Source organism: Lissotriton helveticus, chromosome 3_1, assembly GCF_964261635.1.
Source record: "Lissotriton helveticus chromosome 3_1, aLisHel1.1, whole genome shotgun sequence".
Lineage (NCBI taxonomy): Eukaryota > Metazoa > Chordata > Amphibia > Caudata > Salamandridae > Lissotriton > Lissotriton helveticus.
In genome coordinates, this window is record NC_136061.1 from 1,546,121,469 (window position 1) to 1,546,136,724 (window position 15,256).

Here is a 15,256-nt window from a genome sequence, read left to right on the forward strand (position 1 = left end):
TGGTTCCTTGGCAACACACTAAAAAGGCATTCACACCTCTGGCTGTCTGCAGGACACACCTGAAATAATTCCCACTCACCCGTGTCAGTCTTCCTCCTTTGCCTTCCCACTGCTCAACCACAATTCTAGCAGCACAGCTCAGTTCACCAGATAACAAAACATGAAAGCAACTACAATTAATCACCTTTAACCTTCCTAACCATGGAAGAATTAATCAAAGCTGAAAACTCTTGCCTTCGGAATAAGTCTGTCTGCTGGTGCCAAGCTACCCAGGGGGTGAGCAGGGGCTATCTAGAGTGTGCATCCCCCTTACCCTAACTAGAAGCAACGGTCCCAATTTGGACAAAGGTACCTACCTCTGACTAGTAGAGAACCCATTTCTAACAATAAATTAACATGTCATAAATCGAAATATTCATGTGCGGCAAAAGGATCAAACACTTCTATGAACAATTTGGCCTTAGTTGCTAGCCCCCACATAACTCTAGTGAGGAATAAAAGGGTAACCATGGAATCTTTCAATCATAATCAGATTGGGTTTGTCGATTGTGTCAAAACTACAAAATGGGTCACTTCTTTCCCTCATATTGGCTATAAAGATGGCTCTGCCCGCATTGCCTGAAATTCTTGGACCGCACCACTTGCTGGAAGTGTTAGCCCCCCTTCCCTGCCGCACCCCCCCCCCCCCTCCCCCAAAAGGTTGGGTCGTGTTGCTCTCCTGACCTGTGCACAGGTTTCTCGCAGAGCTGCCAAGTTTTCCGGGTCCATCCGTGTTGTGCTGCTCCAGTCCACGTTTTTTCCTGGAATTCTGGGACTTGTAGTCTTATTTATTTCCTTATAAAACAGGACTACACGTCCCATAATTCAGAGGAAAAAACCTGGACTGGAGCGGCACATCAACAATGACCGCAGAAACTTGGCAGCTATGATAAGACTCACAGGGAAAGTAGAAGCACCCCGGAGCAACACACAGTAAAGATTGTTCTAGAAATTCCCACAATTGAGACCCCATCACGAGCCTGGTGATGAATGAGAGCTCCTGCTGTGAATGATATACCGCCCACGAGGGGTGACCCATCTACCAGCAGGGACGCAACAACTGCTCCTGGGTGTGATTGGTTCGAAGTTATCTCACTGTGACCAATGAAGAGTGGCCCTCATTGGGCTCTCTTGGTACAGTTCATAATAAATTGTAGCGTATGACCCCTCTGTGCGAGTGTCTTTGCACGTGCTTGTATGTGTGTGTGTGTGCACGTTGTGAAAGCCTGAGGGCCGCGCCTTCCCAGCAGCAGAATCCTGTGGAATGAACACCTGTGACGTGCCTGGCCCTCCTCTGTGACGTCACGAGGGCGAGGCCAGCACCAACAGGGGAAACCTGTGGATGGATCACCAGTGACGTGCCAGGCCCTCCACTGTGACGTCACGAGGTCGAGGCCAGCTCCAGCAGGGGAATCCTGTGGATGGAACACCTGCGACCTGCCAGGCCCTGCACTGTGACGTCACGAGGTCGAGGCCAGCACCAGCAGGGGAATCCTGTGGATGGAACACCTGTGACGTGCCAGGCCCTCCACTGTGACGTCATGAGGTAGAGGCCAGCACCAGCAGGGGAATCCTGTGGCTAGAACACCTGTGACGTGCCAGGCCCTGCACTGTGATGTCACGAGGTCTACGCTAGCACCAGCAGGGGAATCCTGTGGATGGAACACCTGTGACGTGCCAGGCCCTCCACTGTGATGTCAGGAGGTCGAGGCTAAGTGCAGAGGGGAGGCCTTCCTCGCAGCAGAGACAAGGAGAGGCCACTGAGGGGGGAGAAGGTCGGGCAAGATTAGATCGTCTTTGAGGCTCATCGCAGGATCCTTTTGTGACTAAATAGATGTTTGCTCTTTTTTTAGGTGATTGAATTAAAGCCGTGCCTCGCCTGCTCCCCCTCCCCCCTTACACTGCCACACCTGTCATCGCCCATAAGCCAGTGATGCATGATGACAGGTTGAAGGTCTCTATTGTGACGTGTCCGTGCTATACAAGGCTGGTAACCAGGCAGCCGCAGCATTGCACTCATGAGCACCGGACGGAGAGGACCACAGCTGGCGGCCGGAGCCGAGGCCCCCGAGAGGCCGAGGGGGCCGGGGCCTCACAAGCTCCAAAAGAACTGGGCGGGGCTGGGTGAAAGGAACAAGGGGCCCGATTCACAGAACTAACTTAAGACAAAATCCTAAACTTACTACCATTTTCGTATTCACAGAAGGCACTTACTCATTTTGATATTCACAGAAGACACTTACTCATTTCGATATCCACAGAAGTTAGGACTCCTAACTTTAGGACTCCTAAATGCCTTCTGTGAATACCGAAAGTCTTAAAATTAGGATTTTTCTCAATTTAGTAGTAGTAAAGTTAGGACTCCTAACTTTCGGACTTTTAAATGCCTTCTGTGAATACCGAAAGTATTAAAATTAGGATTTTTCTCAATTTAGTAGTAGTAAAGTTAGGACTCCTAACTTTAGGACTCCTAAATGCATTCTGTGAATACCGAAAGTCTTAAAATTAGGATTTTTCTCAATTTAGTAGTAGTAAAGTTAGGACTCCTAACTTTCGGACTTTTAAATGCCTTCTGTGAATACCGAAAGTATTAAAATTAGGATTTTTCTCAATTTAATAGTAGTAAAGTTAGGACTCCTAACTTTAGGACTCCTAAACTGAGAAAAATCCTAATTTTAAGACTTTTGGTATTCACAGAAGGCATTTAGGAGTCCTAAAGTTAGGAGTCCTAAGTTTACTACTACTAACTTGAGAAAAATCCTAATTTTAAGACTTTCGGTATTCACAGAAGGCATTTAGGAGTCCTAAAGTTAGGAGTCCTAACTTTACTACTACTAAATTGAGAAAAATCCTAATTTTAAGACTTTCGGTATTCACAGAAAGCATTTAGGAGCCCTAAAGTTAGGAGCCCTAACTTTACTACTACTAAATTGAGAAAAATCCTAATTTTAAGACTTACGGTATTCACAGAATGCATTTAGGAGTCCTAAAGTTAGGAGTCCTAACTTCTGTGAATACCGAAATGAGGAAGTGTCTTCTGTGAATACCAAAATGAGTAAGTGCCTTCTGTGAATACGTAAATGGTAGTACGTTTTGGATTTTGTCTTAAGTTAGTTCTGTGAATCGGGCTCAAGGTGAGTATAGAAACCAAATGAAAACCGAACTTGAAACTGAACTGAAACCAAACTTTAAACTGACTTGATACTGGCTTGATACTGACTTGATACTGGCTTGATACGCACTTGATACTGACTTGATACTGGCTTGATACTGGCTTGATACTGACTTGATACTGGCTTGAAACTTCCCTTCCCTTTTTCCTTTCTCTTACCCGTTTTTCCTTCTCTACCTTACATTCCTATCTCTCCTCTCATATTCCCTTCCCCCCTTTCAAGTTCCCTTTTTCTCCATCACTCTTTAATCCTCTCCCCTTCTGTCACTTCCTCCCCTTCCCATTCAATCCATTCCGGTCCCATCCTGCACTCTCTTATCTCCTTTTCCATCTCCACCCCTTCCCTTCTCTTCCCCTCCATTCCCTCCCATTCACAGCCTCTTTCCCTTCCAATCTGTTCCCATCGCCTCTGCTCCTTTTCTGCTCACCTTCCACTTACCCATCCTTTCTTCCTTATTCTTCCTTCCTTCACCTCCCTTCCTCTTCACCATTCCATCCCTTTTCCCCTCACCCATCCCTTCTTCCACACCCTTCCCTTCCCCTCACTACCCTTCCCCTCACTTCCCTCTCTCTCGTTGCCCTCTCCCCTCCCTTCTCCCTTCCTTTCCATGCCTTTCTCCTCCTTTCTCTTCTCCTCCGCCTTCTTCCCCTCATTCTTCCTTTCCTTTCCATTCCCTTCCCCCACCGTCCCCTTTATTTCCATTACTTTCTTCTTTACCTCTTTATCCTCTCCCCTTCTGCCACTCCCTCTTCCCTTCCATCCCATTCACCACCTCACCTCCCATCCCATTCTGTTACCCCACACACACAACTCCACACACACACAACTCCACACACACAACACCCCCACACACAACCCCCCCCCACACAAGCACCCCACACACAACCCCCAACACACACACAAAACCCACACACAACACCCCACACACACAACCCCACACACACAACAACCCACACACACAACCCCCACACACAACCTCACACACAACCCCCCACACACAAGCTCCCCGCACACAACCCCCCACACACACAACCCCCACACACAACCCCCCAAACACACAACCGCAACCCCACCTACAAACACACAACCCCAAACACACACACACAACCCCCCCACACACACAGCCCCACACAAACACACACCCCAACACACACACAACTCCACAACCTCACAACCTCACACCCACACACAACCCCTTAACCACACACACCAACCCCATACATACACACACAACCCCACACACACAACCCCCCACACACACAACCCCCCACACACAAACCCACATACACATAACCCCCACACACAACCACACACACATAACCCCACACAACCACACACAACCACACACACAACCACATAACCCACCCACACACAACCCCACACACACAAACCCCCCCACACACACGCCCACACACACAACCCTACACACACACAACCCTACACACACACAACCCCACACACCACACAACCCCCAACACACACAACCCCATACACACAAAGCCCACACACAACCCCCCGCACACACATCCCCACACACACACAACCCCCACACACACAACCCCCCACACACAATCCCACACCCACAACCCCACACACACAACCCCACACACACAACCCCACACACTCACACACAACCCCCCACACACAACCCCACACACTCACACACAACCCCCCACACACACACACAACCCCCCACACAGACAACCCCATACACACAACCCCACACACCAAACCCCCATGCACACACAGCCCCACACACACACAACCCCACACACACAACCCCATACACATAACCCCACACACACAACACCCCCACACGCACAGTCCCCCACACACAAGCCCCCACACACACAACCCCACACACAACCCCACACACACAACCCCCCCAGACAACCCCCCACACACAACCCCCACACACAACATCCAAACACACACAACCCCCACACACAACCCCACACACACAACCCCCCAAACACACAACCCCCCACACAGACAACCCCACACACTCACTCACACAAACCTGCACACACACACAACCCCGCACACACACAACCCCACACACAGCCAACCCCACACACACAACCCCCCCATACACAACCCCATACACACACAACCCCCCCACACAAAACCCCACACACACAACCCACACCCACAACCCCACACACCATCCCACACTCACAACCCCACAACCCCACACACTCACACAACCCCACGCACTCACACACACAACCCCACACACACACCCAAAACCCCCCACACACACAACCACACACAACAACACAACCCCACACACAAACTCACACACAACCACACACAACCCCCCACACACACAACCCCAAGACACCACAACACACAACCCCACACACATACACACTCACTCAACCCCACACACAACCCCCACACACACCCCTACACACACACACAGCCCCCCACACACAACCCCCACACACAACCCCCTCACACACACAACCCCACACACACAACCTTACACAACCACACACAAACACACAACCACACAACATCACAACAACACACAACCAACCACATACACAACCCCCCACACACAGAACTCCCCACACACAACCCCACACAACACACAACCCCACACACACAGCCCACCCCCCACACACACAACCCCCCCACACACACCCCTTCAACACACAACCACACACACACACACAACCACACACACACAACCCAATACACAGACACACAACCCCACACATACAAGCGCCCACACACACAACCCCCCCACACACACACACAAACCCCACACACACAACCCCAACCCCACACACAGAACCCCAAACACACACGCAATCCCTCACACAAACACACAACCCCACCTCACACCCACAAACACACAACCCCATAACCACACACACACAACCCCCACAAAAACCCACACACAAACCCCCCCACACACACACAACCACACACACATAACCACACACAATCATGCAACACAACCACACACACAACCACACAACCCCCACACACAACCCCACACAACCCCCCACACACACAACTCCCCCCACACACAACCCAACACATACACAACCCCACACACACAACCCCTGCCCCCCACACAACCCCCCCACTCACAGAACCCCACACAACCTGCACCCCACACAACCCCCCACACAACCCCTCCCCACACACACAACCCCCCACACACACAACCCCACACACACAACCCCACGCACACACAACCCCACGCACACAAAACCCCATACACAACCCCCCACCACACACACACACAACCCCACACACACACACAACCACATACACACAACCCCATGCACACAACCTCCCCACACACACAACTCCCCCCACACACAACCCCAGACACACAACCCCACACCCCACACAACCCCACACACACAACCCCACACACTCACACAACCCTACACGCTCACACAACCCCACACACACACAACCCCCATACACAACCTCCCCACACACACAACCCCCCACACACAACCCCCCACACACAACCCCACACACACAACCCCACACACAACCCCCCACACACGCAACCCCCACACACACACCCACACTCACAACCCCCACACTCACAACCCCACACACTCACACACACAACCCCACACACCCACACAACCCCCCCACACACACAACCACACACAAAACCCCCCACACAACCCCCTACACACACAGAACCCCACACACTCAGAAACAACGCCCACACACACAACCCCCACATACAACCCCACACACATAACCCCACACACAACCCACACTCACACACAACCCAGACTCACACACCAACCCCACACAACCCCCCCACTCACACAGCCCCACACATCCCCCCACACACAACCCCCCACACAACCCCTCCCCACACACACAACCCCCCACACACACAACCCCACACACACAACCCCCTAACACACAACCCCACGCACACACAACCCCAAGCACACACAACCCCACAAACACACAACCCCCATACACAACCTGCCCACACACACAACCCCCCACACACAACCCCACACACACAACCCCACACACAACCCCCCCACACATGCAACCCCCACACACACACCCACACTCACAACCCCCCACACTCACAACCCCACACACTCACACACACAACCCTACACACCCACACAACCCCCCCACACACACAACCACACACAAAACCCCCCACACAACCCCCTACACACACAGAACCCCACACACTCAGAAACAACGCCCACACACACAACCCCCACACACAACCCCACACACATAACCCCACACACACAACCCACACTCACACACAACCCAGACTTACACACCAACCCCACACAACCCCCCCACACACAACCCCACGCACTCTCACAACCCCACACACTCACACACACAACCCCACACACAACCCCCACACACAAACCCCCACACACAACCCCCCACACACAACCCCACACACACAACCCCCCAAACTTACAACCCCCACACACAAAACCCCACACACTCACACACACAACCCCACACACACACACAACCCTGCACACACACGCAACCCTGCACACACACAACCCCACACACAAACCCCTCACACACAACCCCATACACACACAACCCCCCCACACACACAACCCACACCCACAACCCTCCACACACACCACCCCACACTCACAACCCCACACACTCACACAACCCCATGCACTCACACACACAACCCCACACACACACCCAAAACCCCCCCAAACACAGCCACACACAACCACACAACCCCACACACACCCAACCCCACACACACAACCCCCTCACACACAACCCCATACACACACAACCCCCCACACACAACCACACACACAACCCCCCACACACACAACCCCCACACACCACAACACACAACCCCACACATGCACAACCCCCACACACATCCCTAAACACACACAGCCCCCCCCACACACAACCCCCCACACACAAACCCACACACACAACTCACAAACACAACCACACACATAACCACACACAAACATGCAACACAACCACACACAACCACACAACCCCCCCACACACAACCCCACACACACAATCCCCCCCACACACACAACCCTACACACACACAACCCCACACAACCCCCCACACAAACCCCACACACACACAACCCCATATACACAACCCCACACACACAACCCAACGCATACACAACCCCCCCACACAACCCACACCCCACGCCCCCCAGACAACCCCCCACACACACAACCCCACACAACCCACACCCCACACAACTCTACACACACAAACCCCCACACACAACCCCCCACACATCCCTACACACACACACAGCCCCCCACACACAACCCCCCCCCACACACAACCCCCTCACACACAACCCCACACACACAACCTTACACAACCACACAAAACACACAACCACACATACAACCACACAACCCCACAACAACACACAACCAACCACATACACAACCCCCCACACAACCCCCCACACACAACCCCACACAACACACAACCCCACACACACAGCCCACCCCCCCCACACACAACCCCGCACACACAACCCTTCAACACACAACCACACACACACAACCCAATACAGACACTCAACCCCACACATACAAGCACCCCACATACACAATCCCCCCACACACACACAAACCCCACACACACAACCCCAACCCCACACACAGAACCCCAAACACACACACACTCCCTCACACAAACACACAACCCCACCTCACACCCACACACACACAACCCCATAACCACACACACACAACCCCACATACACAACCCCCCACACACAACCCCCCACACACAAACCCACACAACACACAACCCCACACACGCAGCCCACCCACCCACACACAACCCTTCAACACACAACCACACAGACACACAACCCAATACACAGACACACAACCCCGCACATACAAGCACCCCACACACACAAGCCCCCCCACACACACACAAACCCCACACACACAACCCCAACCCCACACACAGAACCCCAAACACACGCAATCCCTCACACAAACACACAACCCCACCTCACACCCACACCCACACAACCCCATAACCACACACACACAACCCCACACACACAACCCCCACACACAACCCCCCACACACAAACCCACACAAACCCACACAACCACACACACACAACCACACACAAACATGCATCACAACCACACACATAACCACACAACCCCCCCACACACACACAACCCTACACACACACAACCCCACACAACCCCCCCACACACACAACCCCCCCACACACAACCCCATACACACAACCCAACGCATACACAACACCCCATGCACTCAACCCCCCCACACACACAACCACACACAAACCGCACCTCACACAACCCCCCCACACACAACCCCCCACACAGAACACCCCACACAACCCCTCCTCACACACACAACCCCCCACACACACAACCCCCCTAACACACCCCCACGCACACACAACCCCACACACATACAACCCCCATACACAACCCCCCTACACACACACAACCCCACACACACAACCCCATGCACACAACCCCACGCACACAACCCCCCACACACACAACCCCCCCACACACAACCCCAGACACACAACCCCACACCCCACGTAACCCCCCACACACAACCCCCCACACACAACCCCCCACACACAACCCCACACACTCACACAACCCTACACACACACAACCCCCCACACACACAACCCCATGCACACACAACCCCAAGAACACACAACCCCACAAAGACACAACCCCCATACACAACCCCCCACACACAACCCCACATACACACAATCCCACACACGACCCCCCCACACACACAACCCCCACACACAACCCCAAACACACAACCCCCACACTCACAACCCCACACACTCACACACAACCCCACACAACCTACACACACAGAACCCCAGACACTCAGAAACAACCCCCCACACACACAACCCCACACACACAACCCACACTCACACACAACCCAGACTCACACACCAACCCCACACAACCCCACACACACACACCACCCCACACACAACCCCACGCACTCTCACAACCCCACACACACAACCCCCCACACACAACCCCACACACACAACCCCCACACACAACCCCACACACACAACCCCCCAAACTTACAACCCCCTGTTAGACTGCGACCTGGAGGGTCGGCCGAGCACCATGCAAAATTGTTTGAGCTCTCGGTGGTTGTATTCTTCCAGCTTTTCCATCTGGAACTTCTCCGCCGATCCGCTCTCTTTGGTCGTCATTGTGGTTTTAGTCGTAGGGTGAGTTACTGTCTGTACGGTACGCATTGGTTCGGATCCCGCCGCTAGCCACCAATGTTAGACTGCGACCTGGAGGGTCGGCCGAGCATGGTGATCGCACAGACAGGTAACTTCCCCCCCACAGATGGACACCACACAAAGTTCAGGGTAACACCTTTTATAGGCACTTCTGGTAGTAGAGTGGTACGATACAAGGCAATCAGGACACGATGATCCTCTCAATTCTAGTCTCTAGTAAGGGAAGGGGGTAGCGGGACAGTCTTGGTACCCACGGGTACGGAGGGGTAACGGTGATAGCTCACAATCCTCGAGCTCGGTGTTCGGAGGGGTCAGACCGCGGCAGCGCCGGCAGGTCCCGAAGAGGTCGTAGGTGGCAACGGGCCGCGGCAGCGCCAGCAGGTCCCAACGAGGATGAAGGTTACAACGGGCCGCGGCAGCGCCAGCAGGTCCCACGAGAATGCAGGTTGCAACGGGCCGCGGCAGCGCCAGCAGGTCCCACGAGGATGGAGGTTACAACGGGCCGCGGCAGCGCCAGCAGGTCCCAACGAGGATGAAGGTGGCAGAGGGCCGCGGCAGCGCCAGCAGGTCCCACGAGGATGAAGGTTGCAGAGGGCCGCGGCAGCACCAGCAGGCAGGACAATAGTTCACAAGGCAGGGCTGTGGCAGCGCCAGCAGTCCGTCAGGGATGAGTTCGTCGCGGTGTCTCTCGACTCCAGGATACAACTGCCTTCCTGTCCTGGGGCTGCCTCAGTTATAGGTCTGGCGCCCTTTGATGTCCGGACCCTCGCTCTTGGAGGTCGGGAGGTCTGGGATGAGGGAGTCCAGACACCCAGCAGGGGGGTGGAGCCAGCGCCCGAGGAGGCTGGGGGTGCTCGGCACCTGGCGGGGGAGAGCCATTGACACTTCGTACTCCCATTGACCTGCAAAGTGGTCCGTTCACCTCCTGGGTGGAGGGTGGTGCCGGGATGTCGGGGCCTGGCCAGGCCCAGGGTTGGGGTCGGGCTGAGGCCGCGCGGCCGCGTGGTGCCGTGTCCAAGATGGCGGCTGGGCCGGGCAATGGTGCTGACGGTGGCCCGGGCCCTGTCCTGCGGGTAGGGAGCGAGCCCTTCATGTGGCCTGTCCAACATGCGTCCCCCCCAGCTGAAGGCGGGGAGAGTCACCCATCTTCTTGGGGACTTTCCTCGTCGAGGCGGAAAAAGCGGGACAGGCCATCCGCGTTGGCGTGGTCTTGGCCAGGACGATGTTCCACAGTGAAGTCCATCCCCTGCAGGGAGATGGACCATCGCAATAGTTTGGGGTTCTCCCCCCGTATCTGCATGAGCCATTGCAGGGGTCGATGGTCCGTCTGTACCCGGAAATGGGTTCCGAAGAGGTACGGCCGGAGCTTCTTGAGGGCCCATACCACAGCGAAGGCCTCTCGCTCAATGGTGCTCCAGCGCTGTTCTCGGGGCAGTAGGCGTCTGCTGATGAAGGCCACTGGTTGGTCCACCCCTTCGGTGTTCAGTTGGGAGAGGACGGCCCCAATACCATGGTCGGAGGCATCGGTCTGCACGATGAACTCGCGGCTGTAGTCGGGGGCCTGGAGTACAGGAGCGGTGCACATGGCGGCCATCAGCGTCTCGAAGGCTGCTTGACAGTCGGGCATCCAGTTGACTCTCTTTGGGCTGTTCTTGGACGTGAGTTCCGTGAGGGGCCCCACAATGCTGCCATAGTCCCTCACAAACCGCCGGTAGTATCCGGTGAGCCCCAGGAAGGCTCGGACCTCTGTTTGTGTCTCGGGGGGTTGCCAGGACCGGATGGCAGCTACCTTGAGTTGGAGGGGGGCCACCAGACCGCTCCCCACTTGGTGTCCGAGGTAGGTTATGGACCCCTGGCCGATTTGGCACTTGCTGGCCTTTATGGTGAGGCCGGCCTGTTGGAGGGCCTGCAGGACCTCTCGGAGGTGGTGGAGGTGGTCTGCCCAGTGGCGGCTGTATACCGCGATGTCGTCCAGGTAGGCGGCGCTGAATTCTTCGAGGCCCGCCAATACCTGGTTAACCAGTCTTTGAAAGGTGGCTGGAGCGTTCTTCATGCCGAAGGGCATCACTCTGAAGTGGTAGTGTCCGTCCGGGGTGGAGAAAGCGGAACGTTCTTGGGCCCTGGGGGTGAGGCCGATCTGCCAGTAGCCCGCTGTCAGGTCAAAGATGCTTAGGTAGCGGGCTGCCCCCATGCGGTCGACTAGTTCCTCTGCGCGGGGGATAGGGTGAGCGTCGGTTCGGGTGACCGCGTTCAGCCCCCGATAGTCGATGCAGAATCGGAGCTCAGGTGTGGTGCCCGGTGCCGCGGCCTTGGGGACCAGGACGACCGGGCTGGCCCAGGGACTGTCCGAAGGCTCGATGACCCCGAGGGCGAGCATCTTGGAGACTTCTTCTTGGATGCATGTACGTACCCGATCCGGTACTCGGTACGCCCGGTGTCGGACAGGAGGACTGTCCCCCGTGTCCACGTCGTGCAGGCACCAGGAGGTGACTCCGGGTGCGAGGGAGAACAGGTTTGCGAACGGCAGCAGGAGGGCCCGGCAATCTTGACGCTGCTCTGGGGTCATGGCCTCGGAGAGTCGGACCCCGTCCACCGAGCCATCCCTTTCCCGAGTCCTCAGTAGGTCAGGGAGGGGCTCGGAGTCTCCTTCCGTACCACTGTCGGTAGCCATCAGCAGGCTGAGTTCTGAGCGCATGAAGTGGGGTTTGAGCCTGTTGGCGTGGAGGACCCGGAGGGGGTTCCGGGGGGACTCCAGGTCGATGAGATAGGTGACGGGACTCCTGCGCTCGATCACCTTGAAGGGCCCCGTCCATTTGTCTTGCAAGGCACACGGTTCGATGGGGGACATCACCCATACCTGCTGACCCGGTTCAAACTCGATGGAGGAGGCATGTTGGTCGTACCACTTCTTCATGTCCTCTTGACTGGCCTCCAGATTGGCTTTAGCGATTTCCCTGAATTTCCGGGTCTGATTGCGGAGGGTCAGGAGGTATTTGTAGACGTCCGGGGGGGTCTTTAGGGGGGCCATCTCCCATTCCTCCTTCACTAGGCTGAGAGGCCCGCGAACGGGGTGTCCGTACAGGAGTTCGAAGGGGCTGAAGCCGAGGGACTTCTGGGGGACTTCTCGGTAGGCGAAGAGGAGGCACGGTAGTAGCACGTCCCACTGGCGGCGTAGGGGTTCTTCCAGCCCCATGATCATCCCCTTGAGGGTGCGGTTGAACCGCTCGACTAGTCCGTTCCCCTGGGGGTGATAGGGGGTGGTGAAGCGGTAAGTGACTCCGCACTGCTGCCAGAGGGATTTCATATACTTTGAAATAAAGTTCGTACCCCTGTCGCTGACGACTTCCCGGGGGAAGCCCACTCGAGAGAAGATCCCCATCAAGGCTCGACCCACTACTGGGGCTGTTATAGTACGAAGGGGGACCGCCTCAGGATAGCGGGTAGCGTGGTCCACCAGGACCAGGATGAAGCGATGCCCCTGTGCTGTTCGGGGGTCCAGGGGCCCCACAATGTCTATTCCCACCCTTTCGAACGGGGTGGTCACCACGGGGAATGGTTGTAGGGGTGCCTTGAGTTTGCGGCCGCTCTTCCCGCTGGCCTGGCAGGTCGGGCAGGACCGGCAATGGTTGGATACGTCATTTCTCATTTTGGGCCAAAAAAAGTGAGTCACCAGGCGGTGGTAGGTCTTGTCTTGGCCCAGGTGCCCGGCCAGGGGGACATCATGGGCTAGGTTCAACAGGAAGTCTCTGAAGTGGAGGGGCACCACCAGCACTCGCCCGGCCCCCAGTTCTGCGATTTTCTGTTCGCTGTACAAGAGATCATTGTCCCAATAAACCCAGTGGGCCCCGGTGGTGTCTCCTTGGCTCTGGGCGAGCGCTTGCTGTCGCAATCCCTCGAGGGAGGGGCAGGTCTTTTGCTCCTGCCGGAATTGTTCCTGGGTGGGCCCCCCTTCTTGACGCCACTGAGCCAGGTCGGGAAGCTCGGGGGGCTGTGTGGACCCCTCAAGGGTGGGGTCCGGGTGGTCGGTCTGGAGGAAGTCTTCTTCTGGAGTGATCGAGGGCGGAGGTGCTGCCCATTCTGGTTCTTCTGGTCTAGGGATGGTGCGGGTGGCCATGGACCGGGTGGTTACGCACGCCCAGTCCGGGAGACCCAACATCCCCAGATGCTCTCTTCTTTCCACAGCGGCCCACGGGGAGCTCTCGAGATCGTTCCCCAGGAGGCAGTCTACGGGGGCATCGTCACGGACAGTTACTTTCAGCATGCGGGACACTCCTCCCCATTCGAAGGGGACGCAGGCCATCCGACACAGGCTCTCCGAGTTATCTGCCGATCGGACGGGGCAAAGTACGTTTGGTAGGATTTGTTCTGGGGTCACCAGGTGACAGCGGACGGCCGTCACACTGGCCCCGGTGTCACGCAGGGCCTCGGCCTTGCGCCTATTGACGCTCACCCATTGGCTGTACTTCCGAGTGTTGGCGGGCAGGGGAGTCCGCGGGACCATGTCTCTTCCTCCTAGGCATGCCAGGGTCATGGCGGCGGGTTCCCACTCGAACTGCTCCGACTCATAGGTCTCCGTGTCTTCGGAGACTTGTTCTTCTCCCAGGGCGGCGGCCGCCATCTGGCGGGGCCCGGGGGCCTGGTTCTTCGGGCAGGTCGGGTCACTGGCATAGTGGCCGACTCGCTGGCATCGATGACACGTCACGTTAGCTCGGAACCCCGGGCGCATCGGGGGGTTTCCCCGGC